A 10902-nucleotide genomic window follows, 5' to 3' on the forward strand; every position below is an offset into this window, starting at 1 on the left:
TTGGCTATTGTAAATAACACTTAATGAACATAGGGGTGCTTATATTCTTTTGAATTAATGTTTTGGGATTCTTAGGACATATTCTCAGAAGTGGGATCACTGCGTCATAAGACAGTTCCATTTTTAATTTTTTAGGAAACTCCATACTGTTTTCCACGGTAGCTGCACCAGTCTGCATTCCCACCAACAGTGCACTAGGGTTTCCTTTTCTCCACACCCTCACCAGCATTTGTTGTTTGTTGAGGATCGCCATTCTGGCAGGTGTGAGGTGACATCTCATTGTGGTTTTAATTTGCATCTCTCTGATGATTAATGACGTTGAGCATTTTTTTTTTTTTATGTCAATTGACCATCTGTATGTCCTCTTTGGAGAAGTATCTATTCAGGTCCTCTGCCCATATTCTTAATTAGGTTGTTTATCTTCCTGGTGTTGAGTTGTATAAGTTCTTCATATATTTTGACAATGAACCCCTTATCAAATGTGTCATTGACTAATATGTTCTCCCACATGGTGGGTTCCCTTGACTTTTTATTGTTTTTCTTTTTCTCCTTCATACTTCACATAATTACTTCAAATTCTTTCTTTATCTGACCTTTCTTTATCGTAGACACAAATGGAATCTTTAGAATCTACCTAGATTTTACTATGGCTACTCATTATTTTCCTCCACAACACCATCTCCACTTGATTTCTGAGAGTATTTACCTTATGTATTAGTCCCCTATTGTTGCTAAAAGAAATGAACATATACTTAGTGGCTTCAAACAACACGAATTTATTACCTTACCGTTCTGGAAGTCAGAAGTTCAAATGGACTTTTCCTTGTCTGCAGCCAAGGTGTTCTCAGAGCTGGTTCTTCTTGGAGGCTCTGCTTCTTTGCCACTCCAGCATCCAGAAACTGCACATTCCTTGACTCCTGGTCCCTGTCCCTGTCTTTTTCTTTTTTCTTGGTACTTGCCCCTAGTGGGAATCAAACCCAGGACTCTCTGGTCTGCAGGCCGACTCTCCATCTGCTGAGCCAAACTGGCCAGGGCCTGTCCCTGTCTTTAAGCCAGCAATGGCAGGTTGAGTTCTGCTCACACTGAATTCCTCTGACTCTCCTGCCTCCCTCTTTCACTTATAAGTGGCCCACCCAAATAATTCAAGAAAATCACCTCATCTAAAGACTCTTATTCATAGAGAAAAATGCAACAAATCCTAAATGTATATAATTCAATGAATTTCGGTAAATGTTTACACCCATCCAACCAACACCCCATTTAGGATGTAGAACATTTCCATTGCCCCAGCTGCCCTTTTATCCCCTTCCATTCAATCTTCAGTCTCGCCACAGGCATCCACTGTGTCATTTTGATTAGTTTTGCATGTTGCTAAACTTCGTATAAATGGAATTATACAGTACTCTATTGTGTCTGACTTCTTCCACTTAACATAATGTTTTTGAAATTCACTTGTGTTTTCATGTGAGTCAATGGTTCATTCTGTTTTATTGCCAAGTAATATTCCATTGTAAAATAGACCATAATTTCTAATTCCACTCTCCTGCTGATGGACACATGACTTGCTTCCAGTTTGGGAATATGAATGAATAATATGTAAAACTATGAAAATAAAACCTCTTATTTAATCACATCTGCAAAATCTATTTTTTCATGTAACATAATATACTCCCAGGTTTTTGTCATTATGATGTACACCTCTTTGGGCTACCATTATATGACCTACAGCCCCTAATTTGCCTACTTTGTCTCCTCCTTCTTCCTAAGACTTAGTCTCCTAATCATCTTATTTCTTGCCAGGGACCTTAAGGAGCTTAACCTACACACAACCTCTTTAGCATTGTCCTAGACAGACACTGACACTGTAACCCAATTTTAGTAATTGACCTTTCACCTCTTTCCTGGGTAATCAAGCCCACAGATTTATACTCCAGGCCTAGTACCTGGACCCTGGTGCTCCTGTGCCCAAGTCCCTGCCTGAAATCTCAGTTCCTTTAGAATTACAGGACAGCTTTCCTTGCACCAGGCCTCCAGAGAGCACTCCTGCTCCATACTCTGAGCATCATGGCTGGATCCCTGCTATGTGGGTATCAGGGCATGCAAGAATGACACTTGCCAGGCTACACTTTCTCTTCTTGTCTGTGACCATTCTCCTCTGAGGCTGGCTCCTCCAGCCTTCCAGACACCAATGACCAGACCTGGATTGCTTACCATGAAGGAACTGATCAGTTTAGCCTGGTGTTTCTCAAATTTTGTGGCATATTAGAATTACCTAGAGCCTTAAAAAAATACCTCAATCTTTAGGCTTCACCTCATCTCAAATGAATCAGAATCTCTAGGTCTGAGTCTGTTATGAACCAGTATCAGTATTTTTTAAAATTCCTCGGTGGATTCCAATATACAGGCAAGATGGACAACAAGGGAAACTGATTTACTGCTTAAAGTGTGCTCTACCTTCAGCTTTCCTTGCCTGACATACCACAGTGTTTTATGCAAACATAGACTCATATTTAAAAAGTGGTTACAAAATAGCATATTACATTGATTTACTATAAATTGCTTAACCATTTAACTATTGCTTGGCATTTAAGCATTTTCATTGTTCATTATTTATAGGTGACTTTGAAGCAAGCATCTTTGTGGGTCTAGTTGAGCTGAAATTCTACTTTCTTATACAACATGAACATTCTTCTACTATTTTCACCTTAAACAGGGTACCCCTGAATTTTCATGACGCTGTAGGTAATTTAGGTATTTCCAAGCATGACACAGACACCAGTGTTGTACTGCTGGGTTTTATAAGACACAATGAATTGTGACATTTTTACTATTCCATCTTATCCAAGCTTATTCATTAAACTGGCTTTTGAAATTCTTCTTGCACTGAAATATTCCTGCTTAATCTTCAACAGTGACAAATTGTGCCAACTTGAAACTTTTGACACTTCCACTTCCTATTCACTCTCCAAATGTGCTGACCCTTTGCTTCCCTTGAAACCACAAGTGTGAGTTTCCTTTCTGCAGTTGAAAGATAAGATCTAGCTGAGGCTTGGACTAAATTAGTAGGCGCCCAGGATACAGAGACAGATAACCCTCTGGGATTCCTCCTGTTGCCTTTGATTTCATCCTCATGATCTCAGGGCAGTAACCTAGAGAGCTGTGGACCAGAAATCAGATCAGAGATCTAGCTTTGTACCCTGTGAACTCATTTCCTCACATTTCACACAAGACTATCTGCTTATAGTACAGAACTGGGATGATCACATGAGATAATCTATATGAATGCACTTAAGACACTATAAAAGATATGTATATGTGTGTGTCTGGAAAGTCATTTCAGTGCAGAAATACTTATAATTCTGTATTTGAATATTTAAATGCTTAATACTTGATTACTTATTAAATACTGAATTTACTTAATCATTTATTTGATAAATACTTAATGCTTCAATATTTTACTAGTTAAAAATGTCTGTATTTTAAATTTGGTACGGTGATGAGTTATCTTCTCAGCCAATTATATTGCATCCCTTTTAAAGTGCCAATTCTACCATCTGTTATGTACTACTATAATTAAAACAATAATTGCTAATATTATAATGATAATTTATACATTAAGGGTTTAGGAAAGTGTTTTTTAGAAAAACCGGAATTGGTAGAGTTGTTAAATTGATTAGCATAACTGAGATAAAATTATCTCCCTATGAGACACACATACACAAAAAGACAAAATAAGAGAGTGAGACTGTAAAAGGGACTTTTACTATCCTATGTGTTTGTATTGTGAGAAAGGGAAATCTGCAAATTGTAATTAATATAATTTTAATAGAAAAAATCAGAGAAAATTAAAATGTTTTTAATGGGGACCACATGTAGTTAAAAACAGAAACAAAACAAAGCAGTTGAAATCTAGTGTTAATACTAAACTTCCAAAAAGTATGAGACCTCTTTCTGGTGCCCTTTCTTGCCTTGCCTAGAAAAAGTGGGAACTAAGTTACAATACATTTTTAGAAGAATCTCCACAAAATCCTCTGCCGGGAGCCAAGGGGTAGGCTGGTCAGCTGAACTCAGATTCTCCTCCCGAGAGGGAAGGCTCCAGACCAGGGCCTAGGCCACCTTCTGGATAGCTCAGCCTTGGGTTCCATTCGGGGGAGGAGGCTGGGGGCCAGGCCCTGGGGGCACCCTCTAGGGGGGGCGGGGGCTGTGGAAGGTGTGGCTGGGAAGCACGATGGTGTTCGGCAGTGGCGCGTAGTCCCAGCACCCGGGGCTGGAGCGGGCTACGGAGCCACCATAGGGCTGGAAGGGTCAACAGGGCAAATACTTTCTCCGAATACACCCCTCCCGGCCAACTTCAGCAAGTTCTCCCCGTTCCCAGCCCACTTTCTCCGCCTCCCCTACCAACTTGGACCCGGCGGCTGCAGCAGGTCAGTCCCCCACGCCATCTCCAGTTGGGGGACTCTCTGCACACGGTGCAGGGCCTGCGGACAGCTCGAGCGTGGCCTGGGAGCGGCGGGTCCCCGCGGGTCCCAGCGGGCTGAGCACCAGGACCTCCCTGGGGGAGGGGTCTTCCTCTGCCTGAGCCTGGGAAAGAAGGGGCCGGGCGTGGCTGAGGTCGTGGGGGGGGGGAGGGGGGTGCGTGTGGGAGGGGCAGGCGGGCTGGGGCAAGTGCCCCTCCGGGAAGCAGCAGACTACTCGCCCTCTGCAGACGAAGTCACCAGCGCGGTCCACTTTCCCGGGCCACCCAGTGTCGGCGGCAGCGAGATGCGCGGGGGTGGCGCTGGGGTCGTGCTCCTAGCCTCGGTGCTCTGGGTCGCAGCACAGTGCCAGCAGAGAGGTGAGTCCGGTCCTCCGTCCCCCTGCGAGCGCGAGCGGGGGCGGCTGCGGGACAAAGCCCTACGCTTTGTCTCTTCTTAGGTCGGTGCATGCATCCCGGTTCACCTCCGACTGGAGGATCTGACACGTGGGTTTCCCGCGAGGCCTCTAGAAGCGTCTTCCCGGCGCGGGGCGGGAGAGGGCTGGAGACGCCACCTCTGATGGAAGCAGCCCCCTCCTCCGAAACTTCAGCTTGAAGTTCCTGGGGCTCTGGCGGTCCACTCACTGACTTTTGCGATACCGGAGCGCCGTTGAAGAGGACAGTGCAGGGGTGGCGGCAGTGGGGCACCACTGGGGTGCGCGGTCCCCGACGTGGTCTCAGGCGCTGGAGGGCAGGTTCAGGGCTGCGAGCGGGGAATGAATGGGAAAGGCGTTTTCCCGGGTCTCCCTCATTGTCCTGCGGTGGAGAGCCCGATCGGGCAGCGGCCGGGAAGGGGAGAGACCTCGGTGAGGAGCGCGCCCCCAGCCCGCTGCTGTGCAGGGGGGCTGGTCTGCGCGGCCCCAGCGCACGGCGTCCAGGGCACAGATGCGCTCTCTGAAACCGAGCTCTTTGTGCCTGCGGTCACTGAGGGGGCCAACCCGCGGGTTCAGACCGTCGTCGCTCTGGAATGAGAGAGCAGGAGGGCGAAGGGAGGATTTTGCCTGTTCTTCGCTGCAGGAGTGCAAGGTTTAGGAAGAACAGAAGCCCGAAGCGACTATTCACAGCTTGTGTCAAGGCCAAGAGAGAAAAAGAAATCCTGTTTTCTATGTGCGGACAACTCTATTGCTCACTCTGCCCTTGGGGTTAAGTCTTCCCAGCGTAGCTGCTTTTTGGCTAAGCGGTCACAAATACTTGTTGAAAACATCTTAATGTATACCATACATGACCATGGGCATATGCCTACAAATACATATTTCATTAAATACATTTAAAGAAAAATGCACATGTCAAAAATAGGTAGGTGGAATGAGAAATACCGTCGGGGGGAAATGTGTGTTTTGGCATTGTGCTGAGTTAGTAACTGCAGAACGGAGACCATCTCATTCATTCCAGCGTTCATGATGGAAGCACTGGACCGGAGCTGGCGACACAGCTTTCAATAGCTCAGCTCTGCGCAGAGCTAGGGCTCTGAGAGGGGAATTTGCATAGTTAGTTATCCGTGAAAGAAAGGAGCCGGCCTGGGGGAGAGAAAGCTTTGACGCGGCAAGCTGAACTCATTTCTCTCAGGTTGCAGAAAGTGAACACGTCCCGGTTTCCCACCGGGTGGAGAGAGAGAACGGTTTGACTCAACTTTATTGTTACAAGACATTAAAGTCCTAGACAGGGGAGATGCCGGGAATGTTTTCCGTGCCCCTGCAGGGGCTCAGCACTTGGCCTGGGCAGTATGAATGGTGTTTGGAGAAAGTGGACTACATGGGGCTTTCCTGCTTAAAGATGCTGTGGAAGTCCACTGACAGCTGGAGCCTTTGAATCTTGCACACCACCTTCCAGTCCCCACCCTGTTGGCCATCACCATTCCTAACAAGCATCTTTGAGAGAGTTTTGATTTTTATTTATTATCTTTTCTTTATTGATTTTAGAAAGAGAGGAAGGGAGAGGAAGAGGGAGAGAGAGAGAGAAACATTGATGAGAGAGAACATTAATTGGCCGCCTCCTGGCATGCCCCCACTGGGGATCAGGCCCACAACCTGAGCATATGCCCTGACCTGGAATCCAACCAGTGACCTCTTGGTGCATGGGTCGTCGCTCAGTCACTGAGTCACATCCCCCAGCGAGAGAGTTGATTTTTTTAAATCTGTGCCCCATGTAGATATCATGAATTAGTAAAATAGTATAATATGGTCATAATAAAATAACAAAATAATCCCGACCTGTATCATCTCTGAGGTACCTTATATTTTTTAAAGCAATGATTATCTAATAGCATTTAGATTATTAGCAATCTTCTATCATTTCTGCAGTCTCTCCAGATTACCTTATGATTTATAGTATATGACCCAATGGCTTCATTTCCTTTGAAATGTAACCAGCTTAAAGTAAGTTGTATATAAGTACATTATAAGAGGTGGTGTGTTAGGTTAAATCCACAAATCACAATTACATAGAATTATAGTTGCTTCATAGGTTGGCTCATCAACTCTCTGTTTTAAACTGTGCTTTCCCCACCTAACAAAAAGACAATTCCAAGTATACAGAAATGAATCTACTACATGAATGAATCTACTACATGCATTCTCATAAATGACATAGCATTCATATTTAGCATGAATGTACTCAGTAGTAAAGTGTGTGTGGCTGAATGGATTTTAAAGGCACAGTTCTCTTTTCTGTAGTTATATTCTCCAAGTCAGGGCCAATAAAAGAAAATATTAATTTTAGCAGTTGGAAACAAAGATATGTGTAATAAAAACATTACACCTCCACATCTCTTGGACTTTGGCCCACTCCCTTTTTTCTCCCTCTTTTTCAGACATTAAATATAAAGTCTACATCTGTAGTTAATCTAGCATGATTGAGAATTCACATGTGACAAGGATATGAAATAAACATATACACTCCCCCCCCCCTTATTGATTTTAGAGAGAGAAGAAGGGAGAAGGAGAAAGAGATAGAAACATCGATGAAAGAGAACATCAATTGGCCGCCCCCTTCATGCCCCCCACCGGGGATTTGGCCCACAATCTGGGCATGTGCCCTGACCAGGAATTGAACCAGTGGCCTCTTGGTGCATGGGTTGATGCTGAACCACTGAGCCACACCAGCCAGGCAACATATACACTGTTCTGTAGTGCCTCGTGCCCCTCTTAGAATTGCACTGCTTTATAAGCCACTATCATAAAACGTTTATATGACCACTTATTTCAAGGTATTCATCCTTGAGGCACCCTATCATTTTATAATAACTTATTCATAAAGTCCTATGAATATTCATTATCATCTACACATCTACAGAAAGTTTCTATGGGAAAATGACAAGGTAAATCTTGATTCTTTTTTTTATCCTCATCCGAGGACATTTTTCCATTTTTTGTTCAGATAGAGTGGGAGAGGGAGAGGGAGAGAGAGAAACATCAACGTGAAAGGCACACATCGAGTGGCTGCCACCCACATGACCAACCAGAGCCGAGGACAAACTGCAACTGAGGTACGCGCCCTTAGCGGGAACTGAATCCAGGTCTCTCTGGACTGCAGGCTGATGCTCTAACCACTGAGCAAAGTGGCCAGGGCTAAATCTTGATTCTTTAAGTGTTTTATTCTCTGGGAAATTGGGCAAATTACTTAATGTATCTGTACTTTAGTTTCATCATCTGTAAAATGGGAATAATAATGGTGCCTCCCTGGAAGAGGCTGTTAATGATGAAATGAAACAATGTGATCAAACTACTTAGAACAGTGCCTAGCCCAGGGTTCGCCCTCAGTAAATATTAGTTGCAAGTATCATTACAGTATTGCTCTTTTCCACAGAACTATTGGGGAGGCCCTCTTCCAAGCTTCATTCTCTGGTATATATAATTGTTTAGAAGTTTAGAGCGTGGGTTAGAAATCAAATAGCCTTGGGCTCAAATACTGGACTTGTCACTTTGATTAGCCATGACATTGGTTAAGTTTCTTTACATATCTCAATTCTTAACATCTCAGTCTTCCTGTTTATAAAATAGATGGGATTTATGTGATTAAATAATACATGAAAAACATTGCCACAGTGTTGGGCATGCCCTAGTGTCACAGGCATGCAATTCACGATGGTGCTCTTACTGGTTCGTCGGTCCTGCATGCTGGCTATCCTGGCCTCCCCTCCCTCTTTCATTGCCCACATTCATTAGGTCATTAAGACTTGTTGATTTAACCAACTGAAAATCTTTGTAATCTGTGTCCCATTTTCTGTCGCCACTGCTGACTAGGCTCCGCAGTTGTTTGTTTTTCCCATGAAATATTGGGATGGTTCTCTCACCAGGCATCCCTCCTTCCTCAGTAATGCCACCACTGAAAACATGACTCTGTGTTGGACCAACTCTTCCTAAACCCTGCACGTTATAACATGCACATACAAATGACACTGGCATGAATCACACGGGGGGTAAACAGTGGAGGCTGAGACCCCAGCTTGCCTTTTATCCCAGAGCTGAGGGACATAATCTTGGGCACACATACACCTATTCGTCGTTCACCAGTGTGTGCCAGCACAGGGCTGTGAAGTCAGATCTCCTGTTTGGGTTCTAGCACCCTGGAAAGCATTCCGGTCCCTGGATGCTCTCCCAGAGCTTTCCACCAATGCCGTTGTCATGCTTCCGGTGTCCATGGTGGTGTAAACAATTGGCTCGCTACTCTGCCTCACTCACTGGCTTGGCTCCTTCAGGGCAGGGAATGTTTTATTTACATCTGTGTATTCATTGCTTTGCGATTTCCTGAAAGTTAATAGACACCTATCTTTATTGAGTCAAATTGAAATTAATATCGTACTTATGAATCAAGTAACTTAAAAATATTTTTTGAATAGGTAATCCATTCCCATGGAACAAAATTCAAAATGTACGAATGGATGTAGAGGAAAAGGTTAAGTCTTGACTTTGTTGTCCTCTTTTGAGGCAACCACTACTTTGGTTTTCTTGAGTATCCTTCCATAGATGTTTCTTCATGTAACACAAAAGCAAACTACTTCATGAAACCTACTTCTTCCCTAATAGTGCAAGGGAGGTACCAGTTATTTTCTGACAAAACATGGAGCGATATTCCTCTCTCCACTGCCCTCCCCCATTCTACTCTTTCAGTGTACCTGTTGCAGGATAGTAATACATCACTTAATGAATGTATATACTTGTCAAATTTCTACCTCCAACTTGTCCTTTTCAGGATGGCCTTCCACAGAAAGTTATTGGACCCATGCTTCCTAGATCTTTTAGAATGTAAAAACTAGACCAGTGATTGACTTCATGACATTGCATTTCTTCTAAAACTATTATTTACCATAGCAGTAATAAGCTATGCCTTAAACAGTAAATAATTTTTAAAATTATGTTTTAGGAGATTTATGATGTAGAGAAGTCAAATTTGAGAATTTCTACTAGAAGTTTAGGATACTGTGTTATTTATTTTACCAATAAGTATGACTTATGATTGAAATACCTATGGCAGACAGAGACATTTAATTTTTAAAAATAATTCCCAGTGAATAAAGTTAAGCCTGCACTTGGAATACAAAAGTTAACTGGTGACAACCAGAGAGAACTCTTGATGGCAGACCTTAGGTGAAGTTTTTAGTTACACTCCTCACAAATGTTTGGATGAACAAGAGAGCTGTGGTCTCCTATGAAAGATGTATGTAGATTTTTATGTATTTGCAAATAATTATTTTATTTGCTTTATTTCTAAAATATTAATATTAATATGTATCTATGAATAATTGAATAAGTAAATGCATTTCAAAATTAATCAGGAGAAAACGATCTTTTATAGAAGTAATTCAGTTAAGGTCATGAACTTGGATTCTTTCGGAACATGCCTGCTTGGGAGCTATATCAGCCTGAAACACCACACTGCCATAGCTGGGCTCATTGCCTTTTCTTTCTTTTTCTTTTTTAAAATTTTTTTATTTTATTGATTTTGGAGAGAGAGGAAGGGAGAAGGAGAGAGAGACAGAAACATGGATGAAAAAGAACATCGATTGACCCCTCCTGCATGCCCCCCACTAGGGATCGGGCCCAAAACCTGGGCATGTGCCCTGACCAGGAATCGAACCATCAACCTCTTGGTACATGGATCGACGCTCAGCCACTGAGCCACACTGGCCAGGCTTGGTTGCCTTTTCATGTCCTTTATACAGAGAGTGACAGTCCATGCCCAGAGTAACTGTTTAACAGCACAGAATCTATTGGAACAGTTAACCCAAAGAAAGCTTCCCCGATCCGGACTTGAGAAAGTAAGTGATTTTGTGTCTTGCTTGGGGGCAGGAGACAGACAATGGAGACAGTGGGATTCACGATCAGCTGAGTGGACAGCATTCTTGCCTAGGTATGCGTTTATGTCAGTGCTAATCCAGAAACCCTGCATAG

This window comes from Molossus molossus, unplaced genomic scaffold (genome assembly GCF_014108415.1).
Source record: "Molossus molossus isolate mMolMol1 unplaced genomic scaffold, mMolMol1.p scaffold_m16_p_6, whole genome shotgun sequence".
In the NCBI taxonomy this organism is placed as follows: Eukaryota; Metazoa; Chordata; class Mammalia; order Chiroptera; family Molossidae; genus Molossus; species Molossus molossus.